Source organism: Solea solea, chromosome 3, assembly GCF_958295425.1.
Source record: "Solea solea chromosome 3, fSolSol10.1, whole genome shotgun sequence".
Lineage (NCBI taxonomy): Eukaryota > Metazoa > Chordata > Actinopteri > Pleuronectiformes > Soleidae > Solea > Solea solea.
In genome coordinates this window covers 27,056,696-27,082,665 of record NC_081136.1, presented here as the reverse complement: position 1 = coordinate 27,082,665, position 25,970 = coordinate 27,056,696, and positions in this window count along the sequence as shown.

Below are 25,970 nucleotides of genomic sequence, written 5' to 3'. Positions count from 1 at the left end.
ACTGCAAATTTAGAGTAGAGAATCAATTATGAGAGGCTTCTTTCCATTTTAAAGAAACAACAGATTTTCTTATCCCCTTAAACTAAATGTGTAACCAACCACTGGTGTCACATTCATTCCTGTCTGAAGCTGCAGACTAATTGGTCAAATTACCTGACCCCACCCCAACCTCACATTGACTAGACATGGGGTCCCCCAACCCACGTCTAGTCAATGCGAAAACTGACCCCTGTGAATACCCCCACAGAATTTGTGAAATAATGCATGCACATTTGTGTGAAGCCACTGTTTGCACATGTAGGGGGATATGAGTGTTTCCTGTCTGGCAGCTTGTGTGCACAACTGTTGAGACACAGAGTCCAGTCAGCCACTCCAGTGGAATAAAGGAGCCATTGTTCACCAAGGTGGTCCCAGTAGAACCTCCACTTTTACCCCTCCACAGATAAACACACACGACATATACATGCACATACAAGAGACTCACACATTCAAACATACATAGCTTGTAGGCTGCCAGACAAACACACATAATACACACTCCTCTCTGCCTGATCATAGCTTTGTGTTGGAGGGTGGCAGTTGCACAGAAGTAAATATTTGGGTGTGGGATGTAAACGCTGGTCTCACACAAAGACACAGACACACACATACCAACAAGAGTCCATGTAATTTAGACATTGCTACTTCCTTCCTTCAGAGTGATGATGTTTAGTCTCCCCATACCGCAATCTGATTTGTTCATTTGATCTCATCCACTTCCTGTTTAGGAGGACTCTGACCCCTCCTGGCTCAGATCTTTGACGAGCGTTGGTCAGATATATTCATGTGCAGTGCATGTAGGAGGGCTGATGAGATCACATCTTTTATGCCGAACAACCGATTCATCTCAACTGTCTGCATCATCTGGCTAATAGCAGCTTGGTGAATGAAAGCATGTCCTGCAGAGAAAGTGCTGCATCATGCCAACGTTTTTACATAGTCATGTACAGAGGGAAACGTCATTGATTTGGTTTTGTAGTTTAACTGAGGCTTAGTCCAGCCTTATTATATTTTATTTCAGTTCCAGTATATACAAAATAATTCAGACTATTACGTTTATTTATCAGTAATAATAGGAAAGGCCATTGTATGCTTGAAAACAACAACAAAAAGTGCTATATAACAGCCTCACGAGCAGAGAGGATGTTAACATGATAACCTCTCCCAAATGTCCTGACGTTCACATTGGGGGAAAAAAAACATGTCACTGACCTGTAACTGTTGCATTGTTCCTCTTTTACAGAACATCATTGTGAAACTGTTGTTTTAATTGTGTAACATTAACCATACAGTGACCCTGACCCTTTGCCATAGCAATGATCGGTCTTCAATAAATTCAAACTACAGTACATGAGCCACCTCCCATGAGTTAAGGTTATTTTTGGAGAGGTATCACCTTAAAACACATGGGCCCTTAACATAACCATTAATTGTACTAATTTGTATTAGAAAAAAAAAAGTGCAAACACAAATTAATATCCAATTTAAGTAAATGGACTCAATCAGTTTTAGTTGTGACTCAGCACAGACCTATCCTTTCTCATAATGCAAGAGTACTGCCACCAATCACCACATACATGGTGCATTTAAGTGTCTGTCTGATGAAACCCTCCTGAAAAGCTCCTTATGCCTAGACTAAACAAAAGCCTTTGTGTGGGCAAAAACCTTTAGCACATCTGCACACTGGACAGCTTACTCATGACCAACTCAAATCTTGACCTCAGGAGAGGAAAGAAAGCAGATCACATCTTCAGTTACTGAGAAAAAGCTGAATGCATTTTTTCTACAGTACAAGGAGCAGCCAATCTCTGGGTTACAACATAGTTTATCAGAAGTCAGAAATGTATGACAGCTATTAAACAAAATAACTTGAAGTCACACATATTAACCATACCATATACTGTATATATAAAATCAGAAGCTATATTAAGGATAATTGAATTAAGGGAACTTGAAGGTCATGTGACAAGCAAAAACAGTTAGTACATTAACATACAGTTAGTGTAATGTACTGATGTAAAAATAAAACACAACCCAACCCTTATTCACACTGTCAGCACTCTCTGCCCTGCTGTCCTAAAATAAAGCATAGTCAGAATTAAAACCATCTTTGAGAAGAAAGAGGAAGCAAAAAGAGGGACATGACAAAGAAAAGTCCTTAAATCAAGAGGAACGATATGAAGACATTGAAAATGTGACTTTTGCTAGTTACACATCAGGGAAATGACAGAATATCACAGCAGCAAAATAAAATTCACACCAGCAATAAAGTGATGCTTTTTTAACACACACACACACACACACACACACACACACACACACACACACACACACACACACACATCCTCTAACAAGACACAATTGCTGTTGTTGTCGACAAAGTCGATAATAAAATGAGTCACTGTCAAATTTAATTGTCAATAATTGTTTCATCACACAGCCTTTTCACACTGTGGACCTGAACATCCTTTTTTCAGTCGGATTAAGACATCTTGCTTTCTACCCATCTCTGCTGGAAACAAAACAATATAACTTTAAATGGAGTGAGACATCTCTCTACCCATCTCTGCTGGAGTTGCACGTGCAGTGAACAGCAGGAGACGGCAGGTGAACATCAGAGTGACATAGCTGCTACCAATCTAACACCCTCGGGCCCGAAAATATCAAAAGGTATGGAGCATTTCACTCTGGAGGCACCAAAAAAAAAAAATATCACATTTGCAAAGCCAAGTTTGTATATCGTTTGGTACAGAATACTGTGTACAAAATTCATGGTAAATGCACTTTCATTTTATTTTTATTAGGGGATATGTTTTTGTGTGATTTCTTGGTTTACAAAAGAATTTGCACTTTGCCAGTCCTTGGATTTAAATTATTTTTTTAATCAAATCTTTCATAGAGATATCGTAAAAAGTGGCAATGATTAAATATTTTTGAATCACCTATTTATATTGACTATCAACTACAAAATAACTACAAGCACATATAACTACAAGTGTATCTACAATTGTAAAAAAACATCTTTGTAATGTACTTATGAGACAACACGTTCATGACTTTGTACAAATGTTCTACTGATGGTAAAAGGAGTTGGTCAACTATATTAGTGCTTTTACACAATGTTCCACAGAGCGAATCTGCAAGTTATCACCTGCAGTGAATTTACAGCAAAAAAAAGGCACAATGCTGGTAATTATCTCATAAAAGGTGAAGTTTGCTTTTAATAATTGTGGACACACACACACTTTCCCGAGGCTCCACTCTCCGCTCTACAAGAGCATGAATTATGGATTTGTGGGGGGTCAGATCTATAGCAGATTTGCCCTTTTGACACATTCACCAAGTTGATCACTATTTTGTACAACTTTCACAGTTTCGGCTGTTTCTACTTCACATAAAGAGGGAGAGAACAGGAAGTAAGAAAGAAGAAGAAGACAGGAAGAGGGGTGAAGTTCAATACCCAAAATATCCCCCATCCAACACACATAAAATAAAGCTCCACTTGCTGGTGACTGAATGCATAATTGTCAGCTCCACTGTGACAGTACTATGTACAATCTATTGACTGCATCAATATTATTCCTACAATATTAAATATAGACTATTACAATTTGGCAATAGAGTGTTGTACAATTCTACTTGAATTGAAGTACTACCTGCTGATAACGTGACCAGCCACGAGAAAGCCAGCAACAAGTCAGCCCAGCACAAGACAAGTCGAGTAAACAAAGAAAAATCACAGTATTGGGGGTCTAATTTAAATTTTGGTAGTATGATCCTTGTGAACTGATTCCTAGATGGGGTGTGGTGATACCAAATTCCAGAGCTTTTGTTGTTTTTTTTCAGCCAATCAGCCTTTAGTAAGGTTATATTTACATTTCATTGTATTTCTCTCTAGGAACCCCCTGGGACCTCTTCATAGAACCCTTGGGGTCCCTAGACCTGCTATTGATAACCATTGTTCAAACTACTACAATAGTTTCTGTCCTGTGGGCTAACACATATCAGACGACAGCTAGATCAGGAGGGGGTTGGACTATGTAAATGTGATGATACTCTTACTTGGCTCCCAGAAGGTGTAAATCTTTGAGGCTAAAATTCTCCCTAAACCAGATTGAGGAGTGCCTACATTCAAATGGCCACATCTTCAAATATTTTCAGATTTCCATGTGTTAAACATTATTGGAAAGCTTAGAAATCACACTTTCAGGATCTGTAAATAACTCAAAATGCCCCTTGGGAGACTTGTTCGTGGTTTTTCCATGGCTGGGCACAAATTTCTATTTGAGTAAAAACATATGCACTTCAACAACTGATGATGCAGGTACTGTGATGAGCTGAACTGAAAAACACTTGTCCTTCCTGGGCAAGGACAGTGTAATCAATATTTTTTTTGGATTTTTACAAACAGATCTGCAGACCTCACAGAGAACAGATGAAATGTGATGGTTACAACACAAGAAGGATAAGATGTGCGGTATTGTGCACACTCTGTTCCTCCCACCTGCCACCTCTACTCCATCATATGCGTCTTCATACAGTGCTGTGACTGGGACAATGTAACAATGAATCAATTAGTAATCAACTGATAAATGAAATGACGGCAACCACTGTATTTTTACATGCGTTCCCTGGTTTGGTTGAATGTTTTAATAAAATGAAAATGTATCTGTAGTTCCTGGACAAAACAAGACATTAAAAGGAGGTCATCATTTAGACATCTGAGAAACACAAATCTAAATTTCACCCTTTCCTTATATTATATGGACTACACAAATAATCAATTGAGGAAATAATTGACAGATCAATCAATAAGGAAAAAAATCGTTAGTTGTAGCCCTACACTTAAGGCTGTGTTTGATTTGACAGGATGAGTAAAACACAGCAAGCAAAGATCCCCCTTCTGTCCACACAAACACATACAACCACTGATGTCTCTATTCATTTAGACTGTCACAATCACACACCCCCAAGAGAGCTCACTTCCTCTGTCAGCTTGCTAAATTACAGCTCTCCTTCATGTCTGTCGCTCTTTTTCTCTTACTTTGTCTCTTCCACCTCTGCCTGAGACAGACAACAACAAAGACACATGTTTAGCATGTCTTACTCTGCGTCCGTCCTGCTCTAACACAGATCGACTGAGTGGACATATGTCCCAGATGTGCTGCCTAATGTTTTAATGTGATTAAATGTTCCAAGTGAAACAACAACATTAGGGAGAGAATTATCATTTGCAAGGGGTTGTGTGGGTCAATGTCCCAGTCTGCCCTCTGCAGAAAAACAAGGGCTGTATTATGGGTGTGCTGGCTCAAAACAAGACAACTCAGCTGGTTCAACTGTTGAACTTATCTCTGCAGACAATCAGTCCAGAACCCACCTGACTGTCAGCCAAGCAAATTAGCCAATACAGCAACAACAACTTAGCTTTTCAGTGCCAAATACAGTGATGGCATTTAAATGTAATTTGGGAAACAGAAATAAATTATTAGTGGAAACCTGTGGACCCAGACAATGAGCTGCACTCAACCTCAGTGTTTGCCAAAATGCCATTACTGTACGTCAACAATGACTTTCTGTGAGTTGCAGCTTTTTGCGGCTATACTTGGAAACAGCACAACGCTGAGATACGTGCAAACTTAAGCATGCTAATGTGTTAACTTGATCCAAATGTAAAAACACGTGCAATCAATGTTTGCCATGTTCTCACCTGCTCAGCAGTTGAAAAATCTATTCAGGAATTGAAACTGTCAAGTGAAAACTGAGTTGATATCAGGTCAAAACATTGTTATCATCTAAATATGTGTTGAATTAAAACAGTAATCCTTTTGCTTACGATACAAACTTTTAGGTCACAAGTACTAAATATCACTGTGGCTGGACGAATCCAGAACAGTTCTTTCAGACAATACATTTAGGCAAAAAGTTATATGCAAACGGTGCCACTGCTGTCATTAAAAAACACTCACTGTAAATGTAGTTAATAATTGAAGAAAATGACATGCGACCAATGTTTCATGCAGGACAAACAACCAAGAACAACTAAGAGAATTAAGCCCGTCTTAACTGGAGCAGTTGTACCCCATCACGCTTGGGCTGCGGCTCAAAGCTCTCGGACAAACTTGGCTCCAATGGATCAACATACTCACAACAAAGTGAATTTACCTAATTCAAATGTAAACAGATGTTTAAAGTTTAACATAATGAGTATATAAGTGTAAAGTATAATATGAGCTTCAAAAGATAAACAGTGGGAGAAAGATGACATAATGAAAAGACAAATACTTGATCTTTCATTCCTGCATCAATGCTGGAATGCAAACTGAAGAATTTAACATTTATGCATGGTTCAAAACATGTTTTCACAATGCAAAAAAAACAATATTTTACAGACTATTTCTTGATGGGTAATTTGTAGCCTTAAGGTTGCAAGGCTTGCAAGTGCCAGCTAATCAGCTTGAAACGTGTTAGTTAAATCTACAGGAGCTCCTGAATGATGATGCCACATTCACAAGTAAAAATCTCTGCCAGTGTTTTACTGCAGAAATGTAACAAAGATCTGTCTAACATTATGTATCAAAACAGTGGCAACTTCTGTTTCTGTATGTAAACAAATGAATTGATGAGGTATTTATTACAGTAATATGCAACATGTTTGTATTACCTAACAATACAAAGACAATAAACAATATTGTGCAAGTTTTAGATCTTTAGTTTACCTTAAAAATTGACATATTTAAATATCCAAGACAGACAAAAAATTAAAAAAAGCAAACAAAGTCACACCTGTTGCTTGTGTGTATATGTTGTGGTACATGAACGCACATGGAATTATTGATAATGTCAGATCATTCAGCCTTTAAGATGCAGACATGTTATAAAAACATGCACAACACACAATCTCTCACACTCACACTCCAGCTTACTTAACATTAATAGCCTCTCTCTTCATCAACTCATCCCTGAGATTAAAACATACACATGAACACATACATGCAGTTATACAGTCACAAACAAAGAGAAATGGGCAGAAGTAATCAAATCAAGTACCACTCGCTCTCTCTTTTCATTCTTCCCTCACTCCCCCTTCTCTCTCTCCCAACTCCTCCAATTAGTTCTTTCTCCTAATGAGAAGCTGGTTGCCACTCCGTGTGGTTGTTGGGTGCTCATTTTAAATAACTCTCCACTCTAATGACGGTCAAACAGCTTGGGTTCCTCCAGGTAAATGCTGTCAACTCAACTGCAGCAATAAATGTGTGTGAATTGATTACTTAAAACTACTCTGATGAGGAAATAAAAATAGAAATACCCTTAATGTTTTAAGTATCACCATCCTCCTTTGCTCTACTGTGGAATGCTTAAACCATCAAACAACTATCCTGCACCATCATAAATTAATTTGGAATCACAAAATATATGGGTCAGGATTTAATTTTTAGAAAATGAAGATTTCTTTGTCTCCATGGCACTAAAGGAAGTTTAAGTAACAAAATCCAAAGAAACATAATATTTTTAGCCTCATGTTAAGAAAGCTTTTTTCCTCCAACCAATCATCTTAGGTCATTATATTCTGAAACAGACTGAATAGCAACTTTCAATTTTTTTGGCAGACAAATGTTCACACAATAAATATTACATTCCATGTTGTCCTTCACATAGAGCAGATGTGAATAAACAACCACTTTGTTTAAATGCTTCAAACATCAAATTCTTCATCAGCATTTGACTGAATGATGCTTTATTCTGCTTGCTGTTAATTTTCCTTCCTACACTAACAGTGATGGACCACCAGTCAAGGTGGGAAGAAAGTGAGAGACAATTTTCCTCAAAATTGAAAAATAAAAACTTTACCAGCTGGACTGTAAGCATGGGTGGTGGTCAGTACCTGAAGGCACCTTCATCAGCTCAAATACCAACAACTGACAAAGAGAAAGGCATAAGGACATAGTCTGTGGTGAAAAATATAAAATAAAAAAACACATAAATACATGTTTTTGCATGTACCCCCCTCCTGTCTGCACAGTATTTGCAGCGCAGCCTAATCAACATCATTACAGTTGTTTGAGAAACTGTTTCCAAACAGGCAATCAAAGCCTGTCTCAATAATTAGTGGAGGGAAGGACGTCTTTGTGAAGCAGCTCCTCTCCCTCCTCCTACTGCCACAATCTGAAAATGCAAAATCAGATCAGTCTCAAATAAGAACACAAAAAACCCTGCACATGTTTTGCATGTGTGCAACTCAGAGTTTGCGTGCTGTATGTGCACCAGTTGTGCGGAGACAGTCCCTCTGATAACAAACCGCCATAAAACATTTGAAGCAGAAAAAAGGAGGGGGAAACATGCACACACAACAACCTGTCAAGATTGAATTGCCTCTAATTTTTCTGTCATCTGCCAGCCGTTTAACAAGACAAGGAGCGCTCTGCCCCCACACTTCTCCTTCAAGCTAAGAGAGAGGAAGAGGAGGGGAGACGAAGAGGAAAAAAGACAAGGGTGGGAATGAGACAGAGAACATCAGACGTCTTTTTCCTCTCAAATCATTCGACTCACTTAACCTTTCCTTTCTCGCCAGGTTGTGATCTTCCTCTCTGTCTCTTTATCGCCCCCTCTTCCCTAACTCAGACAGTGGAAGAACAAAGAACACATATTTGTAAATGTCAGAGGAGGCAGGGTAATAAGCACTTAGCCATTGGCCCCGTCTCTCCCAGACCAAACCTCCAGCTCTCTGCCTCTAGCCTGCTCTCTCTCTAAGGGGAATGGTGTTTATAATAAAGGTCCTGTTCACCTTAATATGGCACATTACACTGATGCTGCTGTCAGCTCACATAAGAGTGCAGGGTGTGTGTCCTACCATGTCCATTTCTGTGTATGCTGCTTTATTCATTCACTTATGTGCATGTATATGCACAGTTACATTGTGTGAGCGTACATGTGTGTGTTTGTGTGACCACACATCATGTCTATTTCTGTGTATGTTGGCTTATTTATTTATTTATGTGCACATTTACATTGTGTGTGTAGGCATGTATGCCCGCTCTGTCATCTTGCCTTCTCTTGCTCCTCCAGTGGAACTAAGGATTGGTGGAGACAGACGGATGGATGAAATATTTAATGGTCATGTGTTAAAAAGAACAACAGATGCTTTGTTCAGCTAATTAGCACTTAGCACAGAGAGCAGCTACAGTACAGTTGTGTGCAGACAGGATTGCTATCCAAACTCAGCTGGGGTTTGACTTGACTCCCCAGTCAAGTCCAACCTTGTTTACTCTCCATGAACCAGGTTCTACAAGCAGGGAACCTGAGGTATATAGTCGGTATGAAAGCACCTGCCAAAGTTCAGTGCAACATAAAAAAACAGCACATACAAGACAGAGCAGTAACTCCAAAACAAAAATATATACCTTTATCATTTCTGGCAGGACCATCAAATAGTATCAAAAGTAAATATAAAATATTAGTGTAATATAAAACTTTGTTGCATGTCATCCTTCTCTCCTCATTATCCCCATCCAGGTGCCACAAAGAATCTCTGTAGCCAGGTCCTTCTACTCCAAGTGTACTTAAGTGTGAAGAATGGTAATGTATGTGTGGGAAAACCTTGCAATCTGGCACAGGTAAAAATTCACCTGTGCCAGTCACCTAATCTCTATTCAAAAGTCATTGCATGCTGAATCCTCAGACAAATACATCGCTAACCAGAAGAAGGTAAAGCAGTGAAATAATGCAATTCTGTCAAAAGGAAAGGTGCTGAAACTGGGTGCTTTTCAGCTCAGGTGCTGGAGACATACAGTTGTGTTAAGACTGCAATCTATTACTCTAGCAAAGCTCAGCCCAGCCCAGTCCGGTAGTTTTGTCCTTATATAGGGCAAGATAGCGGACGGTCATATAACACTCGAGTCAGACTCAGCCACAGCAAAGCATAAATTACGGTGGAGGCAACGGGGGCCAGTCCAAGAAAACTGTCTGCTCCGATTCTGTCACACAAAACAAAAAGAGCAGAAGCAAGAGAGAATGTCATACCGTGTACACAATGTGGCTTATTATTACAAAAACACAAGTTCAGTTCTTTGTCTGAGAATTTTTCAGGAACCAATACATCAGTCTTGATAAAGTGACAGTAGAGGAGGGGCTTTTGTGCACGCACCTGTGTGTTTGTGTGTGTGTTGCCCCCTCCAGTCCCTCATCTGCCCAGAGATGTCCTCTCCTCTGACACTTAATCAATGCAGTGGAAGTAGCCTTTCACACACAATCTAATTATATGGAAATGAAGGGAAACCAGTGGGTTCTATGATAAGTACACTAACACACACACACACACGCACGCACGCACAGGAAGACAACCTCGTTACAGAGAGAGCTCTGTATGGAAGTAAAGAGAAGAACATTTGAGAGCAAATGGGGTTTATGTTAAGTGTGACTCACATCAACAATAAAGCCTGCAGTAGGTAAAGAGGGTGTGGCACTGCGGTACCTCCCTCAAATATACATACACACACACACACTATATCTCAAACATAAGTCTACATATCATATATACTGTCTTGTTATTGGTCCCTATCTTGCTTTGTTTCTGTCCATTTATCAGGCACTTGTATGTGGTTATAATCTCTGTATGAGTGTGTGTGTCTGTGTGTGGTGAAGGTGATGCTATGATGGTAGAGTGGGGTCAGGGTTAACTCATGTAATAAATCAGACTGTGCTGCCATTAAAGCTTGGATATGGCCCAGGCATTTGTCTGGGGAATCATCCATGAATTCCTCTTCACACCGTCTCTGCTCACTTTTCTCACCGCTATCTTTGGAAGTCACCACATGAGGATAAATATACTGTAATGTCAGACAGACTTCATGTCACAGTGCCAGGCAAAATTTGGGAGTTACTGTAGCTATCACATTGGCAGGAGTGGTTCTGTCAAGCACGCATTATGTTCTTTTCAAGTTTGTGGAATCAATTTTTGGATTCAATGTTTGATTTCCCCACAGAACTGCACTTATTTCAACATGGTTTTTAGAATAAAACCCTACATATCTCCAGATTCCTCCACAACTATCAAAAGATATATTATACATTAGGACTGCACCTAACGATTAATTTCATAATCCAGTAATCTGACGATTATTTTCTTAATAAATTGAGTAATTGTTTGGTCCATAAAATGTCATAAAATATTGAAAAAATATTGATCAGTGTTTGTGGACAAAACAAAACATTTGAGAATATCGTCATTTCCAGGTTTGACAAAACAAAACGATTCAGTTTCAATGATTTCTTAGTTATATGGAGCAAAGAAACCAGACAATATTCACATTTAAGAAGCTGAGGGTTGAAGTTTCGTTATGACAATGATGAATTCTCACCGTTTCATTATTACTATTGCTTTCAGCACAGCTATTCTTCACTTCTGTTTACCATTTGCCAAAGTTTAAAATGTTTTATCTTGTTCATCTCAATGTTTACTGTATAGAATACGTCTCTGTGTATAATATTAATATGATGTTTCTTTCGTAATACATGAAAGTTAAAGTAAACCATCTCCTCCCAATAAACACAAATGACACCAGAAGATAAAGTATACTGGCACAATATATACTGTAAGTGTGCACAGAGGAAAATGGAGTCATGGGAGTCACTTTACTTTAATAATAACAACACTAGACCACACCAAATATCAGCATTAAGAATTTCTTAACATAACAGAAACCATCTTTGGAAGAAATTTTCATGTGAAGTTTTGTTTCAAATACCATACGCTTACATGGTGAGTGTGGGTCTATGACTTAAGTAGTTTTCAGACATTAACTATGGGAATGTCTGGAGATTTAGGTCCATACATTGTCTGGACATCTTTGTTCATTGTCTAATTGATACACATTTATGATAGAAAAACTGACAATACACAGTCATTTCAAAATTGTACAAATGAGTACGTGTGTGTCTTAGTTTTTAAAATCACACTGAATACGGTGCGCTTGAGCAATAATAACTAAGACTCATGAATGTTATGCTATAAGGCACCACTACTAGAGCTGCAACTAACAATTATTTTCATAATTGATTAAACTGTCGATTATTTTCACGATTAATCAAGGGATCGTTTAGTACATGAAATGTCAGAAAATGTTGATCAGCATTTGTCAAACCTGGAAATGATGTTCTTGAATGTCTTGTTTTGTCCACAAACTCTTTTCTTTATTATATGGAGCAAAGAAACCAAAATATACACATTTAATAAGCTAAAACTATCAGAAATCTTGTTTTAATCATGAAAAAAGCTTCAAACTGAATAAAAATCAATTGCCAAAATAGTTGATGATTAATTTAGTAATCGATTAATAGAGTAATTGTTTCAGCTCTAACCACTACTATGGTGGATTGTATAGTAGTGGTGTATAATGAATAGGCTTTATATCGATTTTCTTGAGTTTATATGGTATCTGTGTCAATTCAAGCTCCGCATCAGAGTGTGTGTCAGAATGTGGACAAAAGCAAGACAGAGCAGATCATGATTGAGTCAAGCAATCTGACAGCTGTCTGTTGGACCCATTTCATTTGAGACACAGACACACACAATATGCACAGACGAACACACACAAATATGTCAATTAGCAGCCATGGTGAGCTGAGCAGTAGTGAGCTGATTGGGTCACATGTTTACTCCCCGCAGCCACTGTCAGCAACAGACCAACAATAACGTTGACATCATCCGACACACAGACAAAGAGGAAGACATTTACACTCAAACATACACAAAAACAGCATATGCAGTGTATACAGTAGGCTGGAGTGTGAGAGCAGCTGGCGAAATAAATAAGCAAGCATTTATAAACAGAGCTGCAGAGTCTATAAAACACATGCAGGCGCACACACACACACACACACACACACACACACACACACACACACACGACCACACTCACACTCCAAGACCACTTCTACCAGGCTTGCAGGGTGACAAGGATTCAATATGTTATACTTTGATACAATCTGTGCCAATAAACCTACATTAAAAACATTAGCACATTACAATATCACGGTTTTATAATATCACTTTGAGTGCAAAAGTATTTATAGCAATGGTACAATGACCACAGTATAATTATTTAAAAATATTATAAATTAATATATGTAATATTATAAACTATGATTGATTGGTTGATGAGTGATTGGGAACATGATCTTCTCAGTCACTTCACACATCCAGAAAATACAGGAAAAATGTATGCAGTTACAAAATAAACTTTTCTGGGAAAAAAGTCTATTATGCCAGGTTTACTTAAGACATGCTCAAGCATTACATAGACATGTAGTATGAGTTTGCAGAGTACTGTATATAAAGATTAAGGTGCCATTTGGGGGAAAAGATCCATACAATAAGTAATGTTAAGATATCTTTAACTCACTGCCTGTTGATATCACTGGCAAATCATACTTAACATGGCATAAGGGTCCAGCATTAATATAGATATGACATGTCCTCAAACAAATTGAGCAGCAATTTGCAACCAAAGAGGAAAAGAGGGGACACAAGTTCATGCCCAGTGGCCACATCATTAAAACAACACAGATCAGAGACCAAAAGGACAAAAGAGAAGAAAGGAGCAACAAGGGAAGAGATAAGAGGATGTTGGCAACATAAAGGAAGGGTTGTTTTAACAATATAACAAAAGACCAAAAGAATTAAAAAGAGAGGACAAGTGATGGATAGAGACAAAGTGATAAAGTGTATGCGTGTGTGTGTGTTTTTATTCATTATAAAAGTGTTCTGATTGTCTTGGCGTCCTATCAGGTGGCATCAAACCCATGTGCGATGTGGAGGGGGAACTACAAAGTGGATCTCGGGGCCTCCAGAAGGAAGCCTTTTTGATCGCGCTAATTAAAAGCCATTTTGTTTGAAACAAACAGACACAAGTTTAATTGGCTTTTTTCCATAAGAAAGAGAAGGATGTTGAAAGTGGAAGAACGCACGGAGGAGGGAGGAAGTGTGCCTGTGCTGTTGGATCAGAGGGAAGCTGTGCTCTGCCTGGCATATGCGCCACATCACACTTACACATACATGCGCGTAAACAGAAAAGCACACAAAATTACCGTGGCCCGCTAATTTGGGATACCCATCAATAATCTGAAGATTTTGAAAAGAGTTTGAGCAAGTCTGCCAGAAGATGGGGACAGGTGGAGATGACAAACAAAACACCAATTTATTCAAGCATTTAAATAAACGGGTGTTGTGTGTAACATATGGCTGAGTTAAACAGCCCCTAACTGTTCCATTATTTTGTCTTTCAATAACAGACAACATCATGTCAACTTCAATTCTTCCAAGTCTTACTTCTCTTAAAAGCACAAGACAGGCTTTTTATTTTTGGGGAGTCGAAAACAGAGAGACAGACAGATGGGAGGCAACAGTGACAACTCTGATGGATTGAACCCAGAGCCGCATATAAACCTGCACCTGCTAAATTTTGACATCTCTTTTTATATTTTCTTCTTACTTTAAAAAATTACCTTAAGGACTCATTTTTGACATGCTTTAAATCCACCCAACTACAATAATAATAAAAAAAAAGTATGCATATTCAAAATTCAATTCAAATTCACGTGGCCAAAAGCCGATATATACCGGCTAACGTAAACCCTGTCCAGATCACATGTACACATTTTATGAAAATCTAGCATGTGTTGTAGTCCAAATCCTGTCCAATAAGAATGGACTTTGCCACAAACAAGTCTCATGATGTTGTCTGTTATTGACCAGGACTCCCTGGAAGAAGAGATCCTGTATGTCTAATCGGACCTTCCTGGCTAAATAAAGGATGAATAAAAAATAAAAACAAAGAAATTGTTAAAACACTGGGTAGATATTTACATTTTGTTTTTGCAGTAACAGCTCTGCATCTCCTACATTATTACCTCCCTGCAAGCTGCAAACTCTTCATCAAGCTGTTCTAGCACCGTCTCAAAAATGAGCTAGAAAAATGTTTTTAAATTAACCTTTTTTCATTTAAATTACAAATTCTGATAGCAAAATTGATCTGACAAAACTCTGCCCCTTTCTAATTACAGCAGGTAAAATAAACAAAGCCAGTAACAAAACAAAACAAAAATAAAAGGACATTTTTGTTATCAGTGCATCAGATCTTTATGGGCATACACATGAAACACACCTGAGGCTGCACTAGCGTTGTCACCTTCCATCTGTGAGTTATCGTATACTTGCAGCTCCTCCGGATGAGTTCACACTGGTGTGCTAAAATTGACTGAGGTTCACTAAATAACTGGAGTGGACTGAAGTGGGATTTACTCACTTGGTAAAGAGACACACTCCAGTTTAACCACAGCATTTATCCTGTAAGAGCTGTGTAATTCAGTATTGAACTACTGTGTGCATTTAATGAGTGCAGGGAGGACAGGAGATTTGAGAGTCAAGTGGCCAGTTCCTGTATTCACACACCTCTCTCTCTCTCTCAGAGACAAATGACAAAAGTGAAACCCAAATAGTGAGCCTGAGAGTTGTAGGTCATACTTCAGTCCCAAACCAATTCTTTTAAGGACACAATTTTGCAAACTGTGCATATAAAAAGATGCAAATGTACAAACTAATGCAAAAAAATCCATCTATACATTACAATGTACTGTATATACCATGAAATTATTTATAACAAAATAATTCTCAATATTGCTGCACCATCTAACAAAACTTAAATGTGAATGTTTTCAAATAATAAAAAAGTAATCAATTATATCAATTATAGTGGAGTATATGGAAAATAGTGTAAATATTTTCAACTTCATTCAGTTAGTTTAACAGTCCCAGCTTATACTCACATAACAGGAGATTTAACCTAATTATTAAAGGTTAAATGACAGGTTTATCTGCACTTGCACAGATTGTGCACTCTCTTTTTTCTTGTACCAGTGATATCCACATTTGGATAATGCCGTTTCAAATGAGCTAGAATTTTTATGTGTATGCACCGTTACACCCCTAAAAGACATTTCACACACTATACATTAGAAAAACCAAGTTAGTGAGAAAAGACACAAATATGATCTTTTTCCTCACAGACAAGCCTTAAAAAACTACGGCTGAAGAGTGGGCTGCTTGAGTGGCAGAGGCGACAGGGGCCAATTTTAACATCGTACACAAAACACTACATTAAAGACGTTCTTCCCCGTCTCGCCAAAACACAAACATTCACTTATCTACATGATAATAGGAGGGCACAGAGCTCAATGTGACAACAAGAGAGACGCAGCACAATGCTGAGCTGTGCCTGCAGACAGAGTGATCCGAGATGTAATCTGCTCCAAAGAGAACAAGAGGGAGAGAAAGGAAGAGGGAAATACACATATCTTTGTGCGCAGAACAATTCAGAGTTGGATGGATTGACAATGAAGCCGTCAACAACAAAGCAAATACAACAGCCTGTTGTTAGGGACGATATCTTTAGAGGAGATTGATGCTGAACAAGAGTTCAAATACTGTGTGATACAGGAAGTACTGGCAGTCTTCACAGCCTCACTTGGAGGCTCTAAGTGGAATATGATTGTAGACTTGATGCTGTGTAGATGAATTAGTGCATTTTTCTATGTTAAATGTATGTTTGAACAAAGGAGCACCAGTATATGGAATGGAAAATAGGGTAAAAGTGGACATTTCAACCACCTGCTGTGAGCTTTTTATATGTTAGAGTGGCCTGCTATGAATGAATATATACTGCATGAAATTTCAATGTTTAAGGGAACTATATTGATTCAAAAATGAGGTGATGAATACTAAGGTCATTATGGTCAGGTTGGAAGACATGTGCCGTTTCTTTCTGCCTCCAGTTAAGAGCTAGGCTGTAAAACTTAACATCCCAACTCCAGCTCTCTCCTTCAGCACATTTTACAAAGTATTGTCCTTTTCCCTGAATTTGGGCTTGCCCTCCACAGGGCAGTGCTACACAATAACCAGAAAAAGAAAGGAAGCGTGAGAGAAGTAGAGGAGAAATCATGAAGGAATTACACTTTCTCTTGGCTTATATGATCTATTATTAATCCAATTTTGCATGGACCCTAAATTTTTTTTGGGGAGGGGGAAAAAATTCACATTGAGCAAATTAATGAGGTAAACGTAATGATCTGAGATGATCAAAGGATATCAGTGTTGGGCAAAGTATAGCCACCAATTAGTAAAACAAGTGCAGGAAAGGGACTAAAATATGCACCACCGCGCCTGATGAAAAGACAGGGTCAGAGAGAATGGACTAATTTCACAAATGAAACCACAAGCTCCAAGACAGGCCCACGTGTGTGTGTGTTCCAGGCAGACGTGGGGAGGGGGGGTCATGTTGAGATTCCCCTGGGTCTATGAGAAGAGAGACTGAGAGAAGTCCCATAAGAGCAGCAAGAGAGGAGCTGACTTCACTTTGATAACAATAATAAGGTATTTCACTCTCCATCACTCCATTTCCCTCTCCCCATCTCTCTCACTGTCTCTTTTTATATCGTTCATTGGCACAATGAGCAATGCCGCTCTCATTTGATCCATGAAAGCAGCTTGTTATTTTTTTTTGGGGGGGGGGATGTTGATGCACAAAGGAACATAACAGGAAGAGAAAGTTATGAAAAGGCAGCCTCTGACCGACTTGGACTTAGGTTCATTAGGAAGGCCTCGAGGGGTGTGCTTCTTTTTTGGGTCTTATTTTGTTATCTTTTTTGTTTTTAGGATCATATTATTAGTAGTTTGGCATGGGGAGTTTGCTTGACCAACTCACTGACTTCAAGGTTCAATCTTGTGTTAAGTAAATTAACTTGTTAACATTAAAGATGATTAACAAAGAGAAACAAAAAGGTTTTCACTGGAATACTCAGATTTTCTACTATTCAATTAACCCAAAATGAGCTTATGTATAGTTTGCTATACCTTACAGGGGAATTGCAGGTCACAGTAACTACCAAAATAAAACACCACAATAGGGACGAGGTCACCACAAAGGACGACAAGCCACTGCCGCAAATAGAGCTGAACAATTAATTGAAATCACAATATGGTCTACTTCAATTTTCAAATCACAGGAGGCGCTTAAAAGGCAAAATGCATTAAATTTCCATTTTAGATCATATTCTACAGACTGCAGACAATCTTTGTTTCTCACAGATCTGTACAAATATCACACAGTAATGATTAAAAATATGTTATTCAAATGAAAATGAGAATAATTACCATCCCCTGTCACATCATACACAGAGTGGTTCAGATAGAACAAGTGGCAACTGCACCTGTGGCTCTTTAAGAGCAGCAGTGAGTGACAAGCCGAGGTGCTGCAACACTGTACTGCTCCAATTCCTGTTATTATTGGTGTTCAACTACTTTTGCCATTTTTAACCCTTTAACACAGTGGATCACAGACAACACGTTTGCACAAGCATTACTGCACTTAGAAAAACCTCCAGCGGTTTCTGAACACTGAGAAGTTACAAGTCAAAACCAATGTGGTCATTACTGTCATTTCACTTGCGCTTTTGCAGGAAGCCGGCAATCAGCATCTTTGTCATCAGAGAGGAGAGCGTTGGAAAAAATTGAGACATTGCGACAAAGACTCAAACAAATGTGTTGTGTATGTTGGTGTAGTGGTTAGCACTCTTGCCTTTGTAGCAAGAAGACCCAAGTTCGAGCCCAGGTTGGAACAAGGGCCTTTTTGCATGTTTTCCCTGTGTGTGCATGGGTTTTCTCCGGGTACTCTGGCTTCCTTCCACAGTCCAAAAACATGCAATATGGGGATGAGGTAAACTTGTTTGTCTCTATATGTGGCCCTGCGATGGACTGGCAACTGCCCAGGGTATACCCCGCCTATCACCCTATGTCAGTTGGGATTGGCACAGCACCCCCCACGACCCTCATGGAGGATAAAGCGGTAGAAGATGGATGGTTTTCTTCATTTTAAATTGATAATACACTAGGTTAACATGCAGTAAATTGCAAATAAATGCCAGATATTGAAAGTTATTCTGGAAAAACATATAGACATATATTCACCTCTCAGTCTCATGTGCACTGAAGTAAAACAGTGAAAGTGAACAACATAAATTCCTTAGAACCAATGTTAAACAATGTCACACTGAAGGAGGAGATATTACAGAGGGAGGACGGAGAGGGGGAAAGAAAACAACAGGTTACATCTCTGCTGTTGCTGTGTGTGTGTGTTGGGGAGGTAACATCACACACTGTTACGCGACATCATACGGGACACAAGAAATGGCTCAAATTGGTTTTGAATAAGTCTGACTATGGTACTGGTGCCACTCACATTTTCCGAATTCTCACAGACAAAATGAGTTGTTGCAGGAAGACAAAGCAGTAAATGTTCAGTTTGGACCCGACAAAGTTGGAGAGAGTAAAAAGCAAGCCCAACCTGTCACTCACTCACTCACTCACACACACACACACACACACACACACACACACACACACACACACACACACACACACACACACACACACACACACACACACACACACACACACACACACACACACACACACACACACACACACACACACACACACACACACACACACACACACACACACACACACACACACACACACACACACACACACACACACACACACACACACACACACACACACACACACACACTTTAAGCTGCATGTGTTGCACACTGTATCAGCTCACTCAGTAAAAGCCACCATGAAAATAAAACCACATTTTTCAATTTAATAACAATGAATCACTTTGTGCTTGGCAAAGTTAACAGTTTCCTCTGATGAATTTTAATCTTGACCTCAAGAAAAAAAGACAACCGAGAGGAGGAGCCAACAGAATTGTAGTTTCATATGTGCGTTTCCTAAGCCTCTGTATGACTATGTGATTTAGAAAGACAATGTTAGGACAAGCCACTTAAGCTCATTAGTCTAATAGTTCATAAATGTTGGCAGCACACTCCTTTATCTCTTCCAAAGTCTATACAGAGATATCATTAGACTGATGAGAGAACAAGATAAATTTACAGACTGAAAGAGTGACAGGCAGGAGACTCCAATTATATTATGCAACTATGTACTTATGGTTTTAAAGGGATAGTTCAGTTCTTTTGAAGTTAGGCTGTATGAGGCATCGAGACATCAACTTTACTGGATGCTTCCATTGTCCTTTCTGGAAGACGGACAATTGTCATCACTGAAATCATGGACGACAGTAAATAAAAAGGTGGCTAACTGCTACATCTATCCTACGTCTTGAGCTTTGCCTTTCAAACCTGAAGACTACCTCCATGACGCCTATGGTGACAACACCAAAGAAACAAGATAACACACAGTATTTGGAATGATGTGGATGAAAGTGGGTCTTATAAATTAGCTACCTATCAATGAGTTACACCTGTATGACTTATTTCCATTTCATACAGAAAATGGACTCAAACAGTATCAGGCCTGTGTGGAACACTTCTATAGTTGGAAGAAAAAGGCACTGAGGGACCTCAGACTGCTAACAAATGTTTTTTGTTTTTTTTAAATAAATAAACAAATAAATAAATAAATAAATATTAAATCACAATATTGTTTAAAAAAAACAAAAAAAACTACTAGCAATTCAATTTTAACAAATCATTCTGCATTACTCCAAGCCACAGAAAGCCCATAATGTTTCTACACTCTTCATGTTGCTCACTTTAACAGGAGTATGTGTCAAGGTCCAAAAATAATAGATTCTATATTTGTCATGCAATTAAATATGGTAATTTAAAAGGGCTTGTTCCAAAATTTTATGAAAAACTTAAACTGACAACATGAATGGATAAACACTGAAATACTAAAACAATTCATGTCTATTACTTTGTATATTATTATTAAAAGTGAGCGGAGAATCAAAGCATGAAACAACAATTACCATGATTACTTAATAAAAACACAATGTTAAAAGTCCATCAACTGTCACACCTTCAGCTCTAACCACTATGGGTGGATTTTTGGAAAGGTTATGTTGGAATAATAATCCCACAAAAGTTCTGAAGCTGTTTATTAGTTGTTTAGCAGCAAAATTATTAAAACACATTCTGTTCTGATAGCTGCTTATTGCCAAACAAAAATGCCACTTAAAGTGCACTAACGTCTGGAGAACTGTTCTGATTTCCACTCAACTGTTTTATTTCATTATGCCACAAGTCACACAAACATATTTTGATAGAAGGAGAAGAGGAGCTGGGGACGCACCAGCAAGCCGCCACATGTTAGGAGATTTGTTTGCCACTTCTTGTCTTGTTCAAGATCAACACCCCGTTAAAGCACTGACACTCAAACATGCTCAGCTTCCTCACCTGAGCCTTAAGAGTGTCTATGTAAAGAGAGCAAGAGAAAGTGCAAGAGCACCCATCACTCACATTAAAAGAAAAAAAACGTATCACTGAGCAAGATGTCTCTGTCTTTTTTGCATCTAACAATATTTCTCAGTCTGTGAGCCCCAGGACATGAGTAGACTCACATCAACACCATGTGTGTACGCTATATGTTTGCACTTTCATCACTGTCAAAAAGGGAGCAGAGCAGAGACCAATCCCTGATGCTAAGGCCCGATAACATTATGAACCACTGCCAAGTTCACCCGGACACACAACGAATAGGAGGCAGCAGCAACTGATACTGTACGACTATAAATAGTGCACACAATTCAGTGCAGATACAGTATGAGTCAGCGATGACTTCAGTTGGCTCTTTGAATGAAATGAACATGCTGTTCATAGGAAACTCTGAATATAGCACAGAGAAGAATAGCCCTAACAATAGAATCTAGGCATGTCAGTGAATAACCGTTAGTTGATTACTAGCCATTAAAACTATAACAGATTTAGAATTTATTACTCAACTAACCAATTAAGTCTGCATTTTGTTTGTGTGTCATTTCTCTGGACCTGACATGTGCGGAAGTTATGGCTTATACCAGCAGAGGGCGCATATCAATCAAAGCACTAACGTAATTAGAAGACATCATCAAAATACCTGGAAGTGAATCAAGGTGAAGCGGCCTCTAATCTTCACTTTCTCTGGGACACAATGCTGCAACTCAGGCAGACCACAGCATAGCTACAGTCATGATGCAACTGTTTGTGGATCTCAAAAACATATCCAACAAACGCAAGAAAAATAAAAAGGAAATTTCCATCATGACGCATTCCCTCTTCTGTATGTAAACCCCGCCATAAAGCACCATGTTTCCCCCAGGTTTGTGTATCACTCTGACATCTACGTTTCTCTGCAGCCAGACTGAACAGGGTGACCGGAGTGGCTTTTCCAAGCAACAGCTTTGTTGTTTTATTAGGCTACCAAGACATATGTGCTGGTCATGTATAATGTTTTATTGTTAAGGGTTCTCTCTATTGTTTTAGTTCATTCAACTAATTAAAGTGAAGAAAATTTTAAACCCTACAAGCATCTATAGGTCAAACTATAGTGACTTGATCTTTTGCATTCATTATGAATAAATTAAACTTAACCCTCGCTAATGAAGAAAAATGATTTACTCCAGGCATGTTTTGTAGGTCAGTTCACCCCTTACTAATAGTACTAAGCTAAACAGCTCAATAACAGAAATGGTTTAATTTTAGCAGTGAAAATATCTCTCTCATAAAATCAACAAATGACGAAGATAATCTCAAAACTCTCAATATAGGTGGAACCCAGCTCATAGAAGTTGTGGCGGTAAAAACTACACAAGCGTCCTCTCTCACACACAAACACATGCACGTGGTGGTTGAGCCTGTTATGGGTGGCTTTAAATGGCAGGACCCCAGAGCATGCAAGGCTCGTTAGAAAGGACACATGAACATAAGGTGTCAAATGGATTTTTAGCTTATTATAAGGTTATGTACAGTCTGAACAGAGATGAATTTGAATGAAAGACGTTGCTCTCTAGTCAAAAGAAAATTGACGTCCCTTAAATAAATCCATTAAGTTTCTAATTGAGTTACTACGAAAGTAATACAGTACAATATTACTGAAGCAACATTGATAAATGTCAGAGAGAATCCAAATCTTTATATTTACACTCCAACATCTATGTCACGTCTCACAAAAATGTAGGTCTCTACTACCTCTCTATCTCACCCTCTTTTCTGAGAGGCAGATTGGTGATTGGAGCAGGAAAACCTCCCTCAATCCAGTCGCTAATTCTCAGCAGGCTTCACATCATATGAATCTCACTCATTGTCATGTACTGTACTCAAGGTTCTATTTTTTTCTGTGGTGCAACAGCAGCAGCTGTAACAGAAGCACTTAAAAGCAGCTGGTGTGGGAAAGGCAGGAAAAAAAAAAAAAAAGAAAGAGTGGCAGAGTCACACTGCCAAAACAACCGTGTTGCCATCGTTTCCAAAACTTGTATAGTAGGTATTTCTCAACAACTTACCAGATGCTGTGTTGTTGAGGAGGCTGCGTGTCCTGTGAATCTGTCTCTAGTGGAGTCTCCCAGTGAAAGGCAGAGAGGTGATGGAGGTCGGGGAGGCTGCTTCTGCAGGTGATGGTGATGGTGGGTGCTCACATTGATTTGTGTCACTTCTTGTCTTGTTCACCACTCCACATCTTCCCCACTCTCTCTTGCTCTCCACTGCACATTACACACACAAGGTTTGGGCAAGTTACACAAACATTACGCAAACATGGCACTGCCACTGTGCCAAAAGCATATGGCAGGCCAGCTATGGTCTCCATCAAATATACCAAAGTTTTATATATGGGAATATGGAAGGATGGCTCACAATATCACACAAAAAGTAACATACATTTTAAATCATGTAAAGACCAGATCTACTAAGCATACAATGACTATTTTGCTGCCGTTTATAGAACACCTAATATTTAACCTTTTTTCCAGACAACTTTATCTATTGATGTCAATAAGGACGTAAACAGGATTCTGACAAATACAACAATAAAAGGGTTTTTAGAAACCACTCACAGACACTAAACCCCTGCAGTGCAATCCACTGCTGGTGTGAGAGTGAATTATTGTTATATGCTGTGTTTCACAGCAGCCATTTTGACGTGTTTTAGCAGGAAAAGCACAGGTGTTACTGAACTCATTCACATGGCTGTGTTCAGTTCATGTTAGTCAGGACACTGTACCAGTGAACCAGCAGGTCTCCTGAACCTGAGGCAGCTAAATGGATCCCAGCCTTCATTAATTTGATTATTTACACCTGTGCCTTTCTTAAATGTAACCTGTCATTTTTGTTAAGCATGAAAACGGCTGGTAGATATTGTCACTGTGTGAAAAGTGTTCAGCACGTTTTAACATTTAAGCCGAAAACGAACTGAATTCAATGCTTTTTGAGACTTTTCAATGAACTCACAGATACCACTAGTGTTGAAAGTGAGAAAAACGCACCTGTTTCAAACACGTGCTCCATTTAAATGCTGTCAAAACATTCACGCAACGCCAACTTGTCAATGAGTGGCACCAATTTGTTTTTAGGAGTTTATCTCTAACTTTATAGACTGGGAATGAAAACACTCACCTCTCTCTGAACACAACGGTGTCGGTAACTTAACGGTAATTTGCTGCTTCTCCTGCCACACGTTAATTACTTGCTAGTTGCTAATCATTTTTGCAAAGTTGAGAGCCCGCCCCCTGCTTCCCTATTGGTCGCTGGTCTTCTCCAACTTGCTTGCTAATTGGCTGATTAAAATAAAGAGTTTACAACTACAAAACAAGACAAATATTATTCTTTTTTTATTTTCAGTGACAGGAGCTATGCTTTCTTTTGAGATTTTTGTGTTCAAAGCTTTACAGATATAATAAAAATGTCACACACAAAAACACACTATAGACTCTCTTAAATTAATTTAATTAATTAATTAAATAATTTGTGAAGCTAAACAACACATCTGTCAAGCCCAGCACAAAAACATTATCCGAAATGACTCAAAAATACTATTTTCCAGAGACCCAGAGTGTTCAAAGGTGAGGCTTTTACTTTATAGACTGCATATTTCCTCCATCTCCATCGATCCTTACTTGGCAAATGCAGGTGAGTGAATCACTGAAAAGCTGAGCTAATGTGTGAATCCTGATAGCAATCGAATCAGCCACACCACCTTCACAATTGACTCCACTGAACACCAGTTCAGTGCAATTGCATTGCCAAACAGCATACAACGCTGGCAGAAATACGTTATCACACACAACTGTTCCAAATCAGTGAAGTAGCAGAAATTAACCCTTAAACACAAGACAATCAGTCCTCAGCTTTGGACAATATCCGACCGTGTCTGCTTCCCATTTGGACAGATAAAAGTATACAACAACCCGACCTCATGGAGGTCCACTATCATCTTTCTAAAAATGTTTTGTGTATTTTGGACAGGATCTAATATAAGCTGCACAGTGAGATTAGATCTCAGTGAGGACACTGGAGACAAACTAACACCAGAGGAGAGTGCAATCAGGTTAAAATTGCATTTAGATAGAATGTGGATATGAGAAAAATATATTCCTTAATGTAATAGAGTACGAGTGATCAAACAATGTTCGAGTGAAATGTAAAAATATATATATATAGCATTGTATTACTGCCTATTTCTTATTCCTTATTGTTCTTGCTTTTCTTGATTAGAGTTAGCACTCAAACATGTGTGGTCAGCCACAAATAATGTTATAAATAATATTGCTGTATAAAATGTAGCTTTATTTATCAATGTTCTAGCTCTGTACATCCTATATGGAGCATGTTCCAAATTTTGGTTTCATATTGCAGCTTGTTTTCACACTTACAAGTAGTAAAGGGTTTCACAATTGCACCGGTGTCTTTTTAGAATGTTACTTATGTACTCGGCTCTGTTGTGCTTATGTAACCCTGGTGTTGTCTTATATGATTATGATATCCTTGTTATACCAGGCTTTATATTTACTATGTCACTTCTATATTCAACCACAAAGAAA